This window comes from Scyliorhinus torazame, chromosome 11 (genome assembly GCF_047496885.1).
Source record: "Scyliorhinus torazame isolate Kashiwa2021f chromosome 11, sScyTor2.1, whole genome shotgun sequence".
NCBI lineage: Eukaryota > Metazoa > Chordata > Chondrichthyes > Carcharhiniformes > Scyliorhinidae > Scyliorhinus > Scyliorhinus torazame.
The window spans coordinates 206,249,111-206,262,502 of record NC_092717.1 but is presented as its reverse complement, the minus strand read 5'-3'; the positions used below and the strand labels follow the sequence as shown (position 1 = coordinate 206,262,502).

At 49.6% G+C, this 13,392-nt stretch overlaps 1 protein-coding gene across 2 annotated transcripts in view; it reads left to right on the top strand.

Annotated features, from left to right (window-relative positions):
• Window positions 1-13,392, top strand: part of fam135b (family with sequence similarity 135 member B) — a 607,420-nt gene that overhangs the window by 111,754 nt on the left and 482,274 nt on the right. The window contains exon 1 of one of the 2 annotated variants that reach the window (XM_072468262.1): window positions 12,461-12,785. The exons of the other annotated variant lie outside the window; for it this stretch is intronic. The gene's annotated coding sequence lies outside the window, so the exon portion shown is untranslated. Of the gene's footprint in view, window positions 1-12,460; window positions 12,786-13,392 lie in introns of those variants that run through there. 2 annotated transcript variants of the gene reach the window in all.

Here is a 13,392-nt window from a genome sequence, read left to right as displayed (position 1 = left end):
TAGTTTGAAGCTCCTTATCCTGTAATTCAGTCCAACAACTTTGCCTATTTTACTGAGTTGGATACATGGAAAATAGGAACACGAGCAGGGCATTCAACCTTTCGACCATTCAACATGATCATTGTCGATCCTTCCTCTCAACACTATATTCCAGTACTCTCCCCACATCCATTGACAGCTTTAAATTCTAGAAATGTATTCCCTCCTTAAATATATTTAGTGATTGGCCTCCACAGCCTTCTCTGGTAGATAATTCCACAGGTTCACCATCCTCCCAAGTGAAGCCATCTATCCTCCTCTCAGTCCCAAATGGTTGATCCTGTATCCTGCGACTGTGACTACTTGTTCTAGATCTCCCAGCCAGAGGAAACAACATTCTTGCATTGAGAATGCCCAGGCCTGTCAGAACACTTGTTATTAGGTTTGATCAGCTATGTTAACTAACTATGTATAACTGTGAACCATATAAATGTATTCAGTTGTGGAGGGTACAGGGAACTTATCTACCTGACTATGAATACACCATTTCAATAATATCGATACTGTATTCCAATGGCACAATTTAACAGGAAATAAAAGGTTTCCAAGCGCCAGGAATGACCCCACAATCGACCAGGATTCTTTTACTTTTTCGGACCATGGCAAGGAATGCCCCACCAAATTCGCATTTCCTGCACTGAGGAGCTCTGATCACTAGTGCAGGGAGAGATCGGTGGCACCCTGATGCGACCCCTCAAAGTCCCACCAAGGCCGCTCTCAGTCGCATTTCCTGCACTGAGGAGCTCTGATCACTAGTGCAGGAAACGATCGTGGCACCCCGATGCGACCCCCCCCCCCCAAATGCCCCAACCCACCTGTTTGAGGGTCCTCGAGTCCCCACGCACCCCACCTCATATAGAACAATACAGCGCAGTACAGGCCCTTCGGCCCACGATGTTGCACCGAAACAAAAGCCATCTAACCTACACTATGCCATTATCATCCATATGTTTATCCAATAAACTTTTAAATGCCCTCAATGTTGGCGAGTTCACTACTGTAGCAGGTAGGGCATTCCACGGCCTCACTACTCTTTGCGTAAAGAATATGGGCAGGGCACCCCTGGGTCCGATACCTAGCATGGGAAAAATGCCACCAGGGCACCCTGGCAGTGCCAAGCTGGCACCTGGGAGTGCCATGGTGTCCGGGTAGCATCAGCAGTGACAGTGTACCACCCTGCCCAGAGGTCGACCACTTGGGGGCCACTGCTGGCTTGGGAGATCTCTCCCCACCGCTAAAATGCCGTTCAGCCTGGTCCCCGTTTGTGGAGACCAGTGTTAAACGGCACCCGGTTGGGTCTCATCGACGAGGCCGATAGATTTCGAGGGCTGGTTAGTTTTGTTAAGCTCACTTAACAATGACTCCAGAGATCTTGTTCGATCTCGCGGGACCTAACGACTGCCAGGAATCCCAGAAGAGGCCTCTTGTGGGATTTACCTGGCATGTCCCACCTAGATTCTGGCAGGACGCAGCGGACAATTCGCGCCCAATATCTCTTTTTTCATCTAAAGATTGTCCCAACCATTAGCAGCTGGGTCATTGCCCACGTAACCTGTTCTACCATTCAATTATATCCTGGCTAATCTTTACCTTAACTCCAACTGTCTCCCTTGGTTATGTAACTCTTAGTCTCCTTGACGTAACCGCAACAGTATTTTAAGGTCGGGATTCCAGATTTTGTATCTGACATTTCTCCTAAAATGACCATGCTCAGAGGATCACGATTGCTGTGATTTGTGAGCACAGGGTAGTCGTGTGCAGAGGATAATTATTATTGTTCTAGATACTGCGCCAGGTCTGTGCTGCATATCCTAATATTGTGACAGTGACTTTAAAGATTACACTTGAGGGTGGGGGGGGGGGGGGGGTACATTAAGGCTGACATTCTGAGACCCACAGCCTTTACTTTCAATTCTATTTCACTTTCTTCCCCCTGTTATCTCTGTCTTTTTGTGCTACTGAATTATGAATTGCATTGTACCCCACAGTGTAAAGAGCACTGTGGGATGATGCATGACTGGATGAATTAGGAAGGAACAAGCAGTGCCTTGAGAATCAGAGTCTCAGAGAAGCAGCAGTAATGGAATCAATTTTGCCCGGTGACCTCAATGAATAGATCTATAAATGATGCTACTAATTTTAGGGTCAATGGAATGAAATGATTGCGCTCCTTGCCCGATATCCTGAGTGAACGAATGAATGTTAAGATAAAGCCTTCCTTAGTCACAATGTTTGCTTCAGTAGTAGTGGATTTCCTATTCGCAGCCTGTGCTGCTGTCTTGCCAAGTAACATAGAACATAGAAAATACAGCACAGAACAGGCCCTTCGGCCCACGATGTTGTGCCGAACCTTTGTCCTAGATTAATCATAGATTATCATTGAATTTACAGTGCAGAAGGAGGCCATTCGGCCCATTGAGTCTGCACCGGCCCCCGGAAAGAGCACCCCACCCAAACTCAACACCTCCACCCAACACCAAGGGCAATTTGGACATTAAGGGCAATTTATCATTGGCCAATTTACCTAACCCGCACATCTTTGGACTGTGGGAGGAAACCGGAGCACCCGGAGCAAACCCACGCAGACACGGGGAGGATGTGCAGACTCCGCACAGACAGTGACCCAAGCTGGAATCGAACCTGGGACCCTGGAGCTGTGAAGCAATTGTGCTATCCACAATGCTACCGTGCTGCCCTTGAGAACAAATAAATCTACACTATATCATTTAACCGTAATCCATGTACCTATCCAATAGCTGCTTGAAGGTCCCTAATGTTTCCGACTCAACTACTTCCACAGGCAGTGCATTCCATGCCCCCACTACTCTCTGGGTAAAGACCTTTACCCATTTAAGAGATACATGTGAACCCTTGGGGTCTGTCAGTCACCCTCCTCCAATCCCTTGCCAATAATGAAAGCATAAATTAAAAAAAAAAAACACAACATTTTATAAGGGTATTTGAAGTTTTTATAATAATAACGATAACAGCACATAAACATGGTACATAAAACATTTCCATCCCTATCACGTTCTTCGCACCCCCAACAATGAAAAAATAGCCCCCCCCCCTAGATTTATGCCTCTGCTGCCATTTTAATTTTCTCAGAGAAAGTCGACGAACGGCTGCCACCTCCGGACAAACCCTGACATTGATCCTCTTCAGCGAACTTTATTTTCTCGAGACTGAGAAACCAAGCCATGGCACTAATCCAGGTCTCTAATTTCAGGGGCTTCGAGTCCCTCCACATTAGCAGAACCCGTCTCCGGGTTACCAGCGAGGCAAAGGCCAAAACGGCAGCCTCTTTCGCCCCCTGGATTCCCGACTCTTCCGACATTCCAAAGATCCGATTCTATTTCACTTTCGTCCCCCTGTTATCTCTGTCTTTTTGTGCTACTGAATTATGAATTGCATTGTACCCCACAGTGTAAAGAGCACTGTGGGATGATGCATGACTGGATGAATTAGGAAGGAACAAGCAGTGCCTTGAGAATCAGAGTCTCAGAGAAGCAGCAGTAATGGAATCAATTTTGCCCGGTGACCTCAATGAATAGATCTATAAATGATGCTACTAATTTTAGGGTCAATGGAATGAAATGATTGCGCTCCTTGCCCGATATCCTGGATATCATAGTTCATAGAATTTACAGTGCAGAAGGAGGCCATTCGGCACGTCGGGTCTGCATCGGCTCCCGGAAAGAGCACCCTACCCAAGGTCAACACCTCCACCCTATCCCCATAACCCAGTAACCCCACCCAACACTAAGGGCAATTTTGGACACTAAGGGCAATTTATCATGGCCAATCCACCTAACCTGCACATCTCTGGACTGTGGGAGGAAACCGGAGCACCCGGAAGAAACCCAGGCACACACGGGGAGGATGTGCAGACTCCGCACGGACAGTGACCCAAGCCGGAATCAAACCTGGGACCCTGGAGCTGTGAAGCAATTGTGCTATCCACAATGCTACCGTGCTGCCCACGGCACCACCCGTGTTTTAAGTACCGTGGACATAGCCTTAGCAAAACCCTGCCAAAACCCTCTAAGCTTCGGGCATGCCCAAAACATGTGGACATGATTTGTTGGTCCTCCAGCATACCTCGCACACCTGTCCTCTACCCAAAAAAACTTGACTGCCCAGTGGTCTACCTTAAATTGTATCAGGCTAACCCTGGCACATGATGAGGATGTGTTAACCCTGTTTAAGGCATCCGCCCACAGACTCCCCTCTATCTCTCCCCCTAGCTCATCTTCCCACTTGCCCTTTAGTTCCTCTATCTGAGTCTCCTCCGACTCCATAAGTTCTTTGTAGATATCTGATACCTTCCCGTCTCCCACCCATGTTCTGGAAACTACCCTGTCCTGTATCCCCCGTGGTGGTAGAAGCGGGAAGGTCAGAACCTGCCTTCTCAGAAAATCCCATTCCTGCAGATATCCAAGCCATTCCCTGCAGTTCAAATTTCCCCTCTTAATCCTTCAAGCTAGGGAAGCTACGATCTGTAAATAGATTTCTCATCAAATAATTCCACTCCACTCGATCAAAGGCCTTCTCCGCATCCATCACAACCACCACCTCCATCTCTCTTCCCCCCCCCCCCCCCCCCCCACCCCCCCCCCCCCCCACCCTCCCCTGAGGAGGCACCATGATAACGTTTAAGAGCCTTCTAACATTGGCCGCGAGTTGCCTGCCCTTTACAAAACCCCGTCTGGTCGTCCCCTAATCACCCCCGGGACACAGTCCTCTCTCCTTGTGGCCAATATCTTAGCCAGCAGTTTGGCATCCACATTCAATAGGGAGGTCGGCCTGTATGACCCGCATTGCTCGGGGTCCTTCTCCCCTCTTCCGAATGAATGAGATTGAGGGCTGCAAAATTGTTGGGGGAAGGACTCCCCTCTCCTTGCCTCCCTCCTTGCTAGGGCAGCACGGTAGCACAGTGGATAGCATTGTGGCTTCACAGCGCCAGGGGTCCCAGGCTCGATTCCCCGCTGGGTCACTGTCTGTGTGGAGTCTGCACGTTCTCCTCATGTGTGCTCCGGTTTCCTCCCACAGTCCAAAAACATGCAGATTAGGTGGATTGGCCATGAAACATGCAGATTAGGTGGATTGGCCATGCTAAATTGCCCTTAGTGTCCAAAAAGGTTGGGAGTGGTTATTGGGTTACGGGGATAGGGTGGAAGTGAGGACTTAAGTGGGTCAGTGCAGACTCGATGGGCCGAATGGCCTCCTTCTGCACTGTATGTTCTATGTATGTTCTAATAAATGTCCTCACCAGTAGTGGGACCAATATCTCAGAGAACTTCTTGGAGAATTCCACCGGGTAGCCATCCAGCCCCGGGGCCCTGCCCGACTGCATGACCTCCAGCCCCTCCATTATTTCCTCCGTTTCAATTGGGGCTCCCAACCCTTCCACCAGTTCTTCTTCCACCCTTGGGAACCTCAGCTGACGCAAGAACTGCCTCATCCCCTCCACCCCAGCTGGGGGTTCCGACTCATATAACTTGCTATAAAAGTCCTTAAACAGCTTATTCACCCCCGCTGGGTCCAGGACCGCTTTCCCACCTCTGTTCTTTACTCTCCCTATCTCCCTGGCCGCCTCCCTTTTCCTCAGCTGGTGTGCTAGCATTCTACTGGCCTTTTCCCCATACTCGTATGCCGCTCCCCTTGCCTTCCTCAGTTGTTCCACCGCCTTACCTGTAGATAACAGCCCAAACTCCACCTGTAACCACTGCCGCTCCTTCAGTAACCCCATATCTGGGGCTTCCGAATATCTCCTATCCCCCTGGAGTTTCTCCCCAACCAACCTATCCCTCTCTGCTTGTCCCACCATTTCCCTATGGGCCCGTATCAAAATTAACTCCCCTCTAACCACTGCCTTCAGAACTTCCCACACTGTTGCTACCGAGACTTCCCCATATAATTTATTTCCAAATAGTTCTGGATGGACTTTCTCAACCGCCCACACAGCCCGTTATCTGCTAATGGCCCCACATCCAACCTCCATAACGGGCACTGCCCTTCCTCCATACTAGCCCGTAGATCCACCCAATGTGGGGCATGATCCGACACCGCGATTGCTGAGTACTCTGTATCAACCACCCCCGGCAGTAGAGCCCTGCTCAGGAAAAAAAAAGTCGATCCGAGAGTATACTTTGTGGACATGGGAGAAAAAAGAAAACTCCTTCTCTCTTGGCCGTCCGAACCTCCATGGGTCTACTGCCCCCATCTGCTCCACAAACCTCTTTAATTCCTTTGCTACGGCTGGCACCCTCCCTGTCCTCGATTTGGACCAGACGGGGTTTGTAAAGGGCAGGCAACTCATGGCCGATGGACTTTTCCTTTTCAAATATTTATCCAATTCTGTTTTCAGTGTTGCTATTGGATCTGCTTCTGCCATCCATTAGATAGAGCATTCCGGGTCACAACCACTCGCTGTATCAGTGGTTAGCACTGTAATAATAATAACAATAATTGCTTCACAGCGCCAGGGACCCGGGTTCGATATGGCTTGAGTCACTGTCTGTACAGAGTCTGCACGTTCTCCCCGTGTCTGCATGAGTTTCCTCCGGGTGCTCCGGTTTCCGCCCACAGCCCTGAAAGACGTGCTGTTAGACAATTTAGACATTCTGAATTCTCCTTCTGTGTACCTGAACAGACACTGGAATGGGGCGACTAGGGGCTTTTCACAGTAACTTCATTGCAGTGTTAATGTAAGCCTACTTGTGGCACTAATAAAGATTGTTGTTATTAAGCCAAGAAGAAACTGTTTCCACTGGGCGGGATTCTCCGGCCACCGGAGAATCCTACCCGAGATCAATGGACTTTTCCATTGTTTGCGTCTCGCCCGTGACGATTTTGCGACGGGCGGAGCGGAATAATCCAGCCCACAGATTTTAACATTTTCAATGAATTTGAATACCTTCGTTTAATCTCTCCTTCAACTTCTCTGGTCTGAGGTGAACAACCTCAGCTTCTCCAGTCTCTGCACTTTACAGAAGTCTGTCATCCCCTGCACCATTCCAGTGAATCTTTCTGCACCATCTCCAAGGCTTTGACATCCTTCTTAGTGGAGCTCATAATTAAATCAACACTCCAGCTGAGGCTTCAGTGTTTTTAGATCGGTTTAGCATAACATCCTTGTTTTTGAATGTAAACAATGTGCAGGGTACGGGGAAAATGCAGGGCAATGGCACTAATTCATCATACTCATTTGGAGAGCTGATGGAGTCACGATGGCCGGAATGGCCGCCTTGTGCTCCATAACGATTGTGAGTCTGAAATTCCATGGACACCCAAATCCATATTGTTAACTTCAAAATGAGCAGTGGTCCTAATACCAATCCTCGCCGAGCACCGCTGTGCACTAAATCCAGTCCGAAACACAACTTGTCCCCACTACTCTTTGTTTTCTATCCCTTAGCAGCAGAATGGCTGGTGGAAGGCTACTGACCATCAGTGGAGGTGATTGTAAGGGCGTCTTGGAGGATAGCCTTGGATAGCTCTGAAGACCAGACTTCAGACAGTTCTAATTTTTTTTGGATGTCAGCAGTCTGGGCTAGTTGGCTGATTGGCAATAAGGAGTGGAGTGGCAAGAGTGGAATCATGAAAGCCTGACTTCCCGGGTTCCCTGTGGAGTCATGGTCACTCTTTCCTGAGGCAGTGCTGTAGGAAACCTTGGGACCTGTTGGAGGACAGATTGCTGGATTGCAATGACAAACTACAAGCCCCTTTTGTACGCTTGTATTCTCAAGCTGAGTTTGCACAAGAACAGTCCGAGCTTTCACTGCAGCGCTCAGACTCTGTTTGTACTGCAGTGGAAGCTGAGACATTGGCTTTCAGATACTTCTTCATGGTTGGATCCACAGGCATGTTGTTGGACTGACGCCAATTAATTTCTGGAAAGGGTGGGCTTCAAACTTTGGGACACACTCTGCACCAAGGTTGACGCTGGATTCCTCCATGTTTCTTAATATTGATTGCAGGCGGGACTTCCGGTTGCAGCTATGCGGAGCTAAGTCGCACGTTCGGCAGCTCCCACAAAAAACTGAGACGTTTGGGCTCTTTTCAGGGCCCCCAACGGAATTATTTCGACGTTTCCCGCTGTGGGAAGGAGAGTACAACAGTTCCCCGACAGTATATGGCTTTTACTAGGAGTGGGGCGACTAAAATTGTGGCGCTGGACCCGAAGAAGGTGCGAGGGAAGAAGAACAAAATGGCGGCGGGTGGGGACCAGGCAGCATGGATGCAGTGGGCGCAGGAGTTATCCAGCGTTGCTTTAGGGAGATTAAAGCGGACCTGCTTGAGCCGATGAAGGCTTCTATCGATAAGCTGCTGGAGACCCAGACGGCCCAGGGGGTGGCGATCCGCGTGGCCCGACAAAACATCTCCGACAATAAGGACGAGATCCGAGGCCTGGCGGTAAAAGTGGAGGCGCTCCACAAGAAATGGCAGGAGCGGTTCGAGGAGATGGGGAATCGGTCGAGGCGGAAGAACTTGCGGATTCTGGGCCTCCCGGAGGGGCTGGAGGGGCCGGACTTTGGGGCCTATGTGGTCACCATGTTGAACCCGCTGATGGGAGCGGGGTCCTTCCAGGAGCCCCTGGAGCTGGAAGGGGCCCAAAGAGTGCTGGCGAGGAGGCCCAAGGCTAACGAGTCTCCGCAGGCGGTGCTGGTGCGGTTTCATCGGTTCGCTGATCGGGAGCTTGTGCTCAGGTGGGCCAAGAAGGAGAAGAGCAGCAGGTGGGAGAACGCGGAGGTTCGAATATACCAGGACTGGAGTGCGGAAGTGGCGAAGAGGAGGGCCGAGCGAAGGCGGTGCTGCATAGGAATGGGGTGAAGTTTGGCATGTTGCAGCCGGCGCGACTATGGGTCACCTACAAGGACCGGCACCATTATTTTGAGTCTCCGGAGGAGGTGTGGACCTTTGTTCAGGCCGAGAAGTTGGACACAGATTGAGGGTCGGGATGGGCGTTTGGGGATTGCGGTTGATATGTTACTTTTTGAGGGGGGTCCTTTGCTCTTGTTTTTTTTCTTACTGGTTGGGTGAGGGTGGTTAGGGCGGGTTGGGCACTGTTTTGGTTGGGTAGGTCGGGGGGACTCTTGGAGGGGGGTAAGCAAATGGAACAGGGGTGGATGGCCGGCAGTGTGATGGGGCCCCACAGGGGAGGGGGAGGCCTGAGTCGGGGGCGAGGGAACTGTGTCAGAGGCGGCAGGGCCGGGCAGGTGGTAAGCACGGGCTTTTTCCCGCGCTGAAGACTGGAGGGGGCGGGGCCGGGGTGGGGAAGCGAGGGTTGTTTCCCGCGCTTGGGATGGAAGGGGGAGGTGGAGAGCCTGCGGATGGGGAATGGAAGAGGAGGGTGTGTCACACAATGGGAGGAGTCGAAGGAGAGGCGGGAGTGGCCGGGGTCAGCAGGAGTCAGCTGACTTGCGGAAGTGCAATGGGGGGAGTAAAACAGCTAGGATGGGTCCGAGCCGGGGGAGGGGGGGTGGGAGAGGGGAATCGAGTTGCTGCTGCTGTGGTCAAGGGGGAGCTGGAACAAGTGGGGGGCAGGGCGGGTCGAGGCGGGGGTCTGCCGCCGTGGGGAACGGGCCGGGTGTGAGATGCGGGCACGTGGCTGGCCGAGGAGGGGTTATGGCTAGTCGCCGGGGGAGGGGGGCGGGTAGCCCCCTGATCCGGCTGATAACCTGGAATGTAAGGGAACTGAACGGGCCGGTCAAGCGGGCCCGCGTGTTCGCGCACCTGAAGGGGCTGAAGGCGGATGTGGTCATGCTCCAGGAGACACACCTGAAGGTGGCAGACCAGGTAAGATTGAGGAAAGGGTGGGTAGGTCAGGTGTTTCATTCGGGGCTGGATGCCAAAAATCGAGGGGTGGTGATCTTGGTGGGAAAGAAGGTGTCGTTCGAGGCGTCGAGCATTGTGGCAGACAATGGCGATAGGGACGATGTCACCTCTCAGCCATTTTTTCTTATGAAGAAATGGTCCCGGTCTGTCAATCTGTTATAAACTGCACGAGACCCACGAGGATGACCCGATTGATCTCCTGGTGGGGCTCATGGAGTACGAGCTCTCCCTCTACGGGGTGGAGGCCCAACAGTGGGATCGCTAATTCCCCGAGATAAAGGCAGGTCCAGGATAGGAACCAGCATCTCAGGATGGTCCCGGCTATTACTTGGACTGTTGCTATGTTATTGTATTTCCTAGCGGAGTAAGAAATAAATAAACTATTTTTGACTCCTTTCTGGGACTCCTCATTGACGATGATTCAATCCTTTCTTGAAATCAATATCTGCACATTTCTGGTGACATCATTTTAATGTTCTCTGCACCCTCTCCAGTGCTTCTATCTCCTTTTCAGAAAATGCCTTCCAGAACTGCACAAAATACTAGGTTCAGTATAAGTTAGCGTCACTAATGCACTTTTCAATTCCATCGTTCTAAAATATAAAGTGTTTGCTTTTTTAATCTGGCCTTGCTAATTTGTAGCCCAACCTTTAGTGATCGATGCATTATGCCTTGACATCCCTTTGTTGCTCTCACCCATTCGGACTTGGATCTGTCAAGTGACCTTCCCATTCTCCCTACTAAAATGTATTACCTCGCATTTATCAGTGATGAGCTTCGATTGCCAATTACTTGCCCATTCTGATAGTTTATTAATGACCTCCTGCAATTGGTTGTCCTCAGTTTTGACTATCCCACCCTCACCAATTTGTTGCTACTGCAAAATTAGAAGATGTGTTTTTGATTCCAAAGGCCAAATTGTTAATGTAAATTGTGAATAGTGGCGACTTGTCGAACACCACTTTCCACATTCTGACACTCTGAATAACTATGCTTTGTTGCCGCCTTCTAATTTTTCTGCCTTGAAGCCAGCTCGTAATCCATTCTGCCACCTGCCCCCTGACTCCACATTCTTTGGTCTTACTCATTAGTCCATTAGGGAGCATCTTATTGAAGGCCTTTGTGGAGCGGTGTGATTTAGCCCTCTAAATCTTCAGAAAAATATCTTGACAGTCTCAAATTTTGACAGCCATCACTGATCGCAGCTTTGAAACATTCAAAGCATGGCAAACATTCTTGTTGGCATTCAGAGGTTGCCAGGGTACTTGGGAGGGCAGTAAAGAAAAATACACATGAGAGATGTAATGCGTAGAAGGCTGAAATCTCAAACTGGTGCAATTTTTGATTGAATTGTTTTGTTGTCAGCCATTTTGCTCAGTGGTACCCCTCTTACTCTGAGTCAGAAGATTGTGTGTTTGTTCTACTCGAGACCTGGGGTCAAAATCTAGGCTGAAACTCGAATGCAAGTGCTGAGGGAATGCCGCACTGTTGAAAATGCTTTCTTTCGAATTAAGCCAAAGTGCCCCCTCAGATGGATGAACTCTCAGGCAATCAAAATTTCACTTCAGTGCGGTCAGCTGAAGATGTAAATGACCAGCTGCCCTCTGTGCGTGCCCGATCCCCAGCCCAACTCCAAATTCGAGGGCGGGGGTGCAGATTTACGGGCACAGCCACCATTTTCACCATGACGGAGAGGCTCTCAAGTCATGGCCAAAACCTAGGCCGTAATGCTTAGTTCAAGTCCCAATCCAGGGCTCGAGCACAAAAATGGAGTTGACATTCCAATGCAGCAGAGTGGAAGCCCTGCACTGTCATAGGTCTTCCACCTTTCAGGTGAGAAGTTAAAGCAAGCTCCCATCTTCCTGCTCGGGTGGATGTAAAAGATCCCATGGCACCATTTCAGACAAAGGCAGTGGAGTTATCCCTGGTATCCTGGCTAATATTTACACCTCCAATCAACATCACAAAAAAGAGCTATCTGGTTATTATCATATTGCCGCTTGTGGGAGTTTGCACAGATTGGCTGCTGCATTTCCTGCATGAGGACAATACATTTCAAATTTGTGGCATCGACTATAAAGTACATCGAGACGTCCTGTGGTCATGAAAGGTGCTTTCTAAATGTAAGTCTGACTTTCTTTTCCTCGATGAAACTCTGGATGTTGATCGTGCCCTCAGCGTGTGGTGTGTTGTCTCAATAGTGGTGCTCTGGGTTTAGCAGTCTGCAGCTTCTGAGGCTCCATCTGGTGGTTGAAGTGTGGAGCTACAGGTTTGACTGGGGGCCAGTGATAACCTATACCTGCTTGCTTAATATGTGTCCATCCGGGAGGCCTGACAGAATGGTGATGCCCAAATAAGGAGTGCATGGCACATGATAAATTGAATGTAACGTAGGGTTAACAATCTAAGAGAGTGACAAAAACTCACAGATAAGTGGGCAGGTACAACAATAAAATGCCAATTCAGTGACGTACAATTTTCCTTCAACACTGCTACTGGCATTGATGCTGCACTCAGTTAAAGAAAGAGGCTCTACTTCATGAGAACTGCACTGCAATTCGTTTCTCAAGCAGAACATGGCTAACCCTTTCCAAACGATAGCGAGTCCACTTGCACATTGCGATTTGCACCAGTTTATGTCCCTTGCAGTCGCCAAGGAGCTACTGATAGATAAGTAGCATTTTAATTCTTTTATTAAACTTGAAATGTTACCAATTTAATTCCTGTTCAAAGACTCATGCAAGCTGAATGTTCTGATGAATGGCTACTTGCATATTTTTGCATTAAAAAAATGCTTTTCCTTTCTAATTTTGCTGCTGGTTCTGAAGACCGTGACAGACTAAGTAATTAGTGGTCCCCCAATCTTTCAAAGAAACAACTAGACTAAGCCTGGATATCCTGATCACGTGAGTGTGTTACTTCAGTAATATTATCCTTACTTGACATTCACAAATAGACACTTCTAGCGGGTTTTGTCATACTACGACTACTAGGAACAGTAAATGCTACCATGACTCCCCTAATTCTGCTTCCTCACATCACCACCCCTTCCCAACCCAACCTTCACCGACTTGCAGTAATTGATATTGCAGTGCCTCAGTCGCAGGCCAGGCTTAGATCTGCCTACACCAGTGTTTTTCTAACTTTTTTTCCGGGGACCCATTATTATCAACCAGCCAACCTTCGGGACCCAACCCGGCTGACCTTCGCGACCCACGTCGGCCGACCTTTGCGACCCACGCTGGCCGACCTTTGCGGCCCACGCCGGCCGACCTGCGCGACCCACCATTTTCTCTTACCTTGTTTGTTGCTGACAAAAATGGAGGAAAGGTTTTGGGTCCGTTTGGCCCCAATGGTCCCTTTGGTCTCTTTGGCCCCCGAACTTGAAAATAAAGGCTGCGACCATATAAAAAGAAATGCGGCCGCACTGCACATGCGTGCCCGATCATCGGTATGCATGCGCATTGGGGCCGAATTTTCTTTATCTGTTCCTGGCCTTTTTGAAGGCCGCTC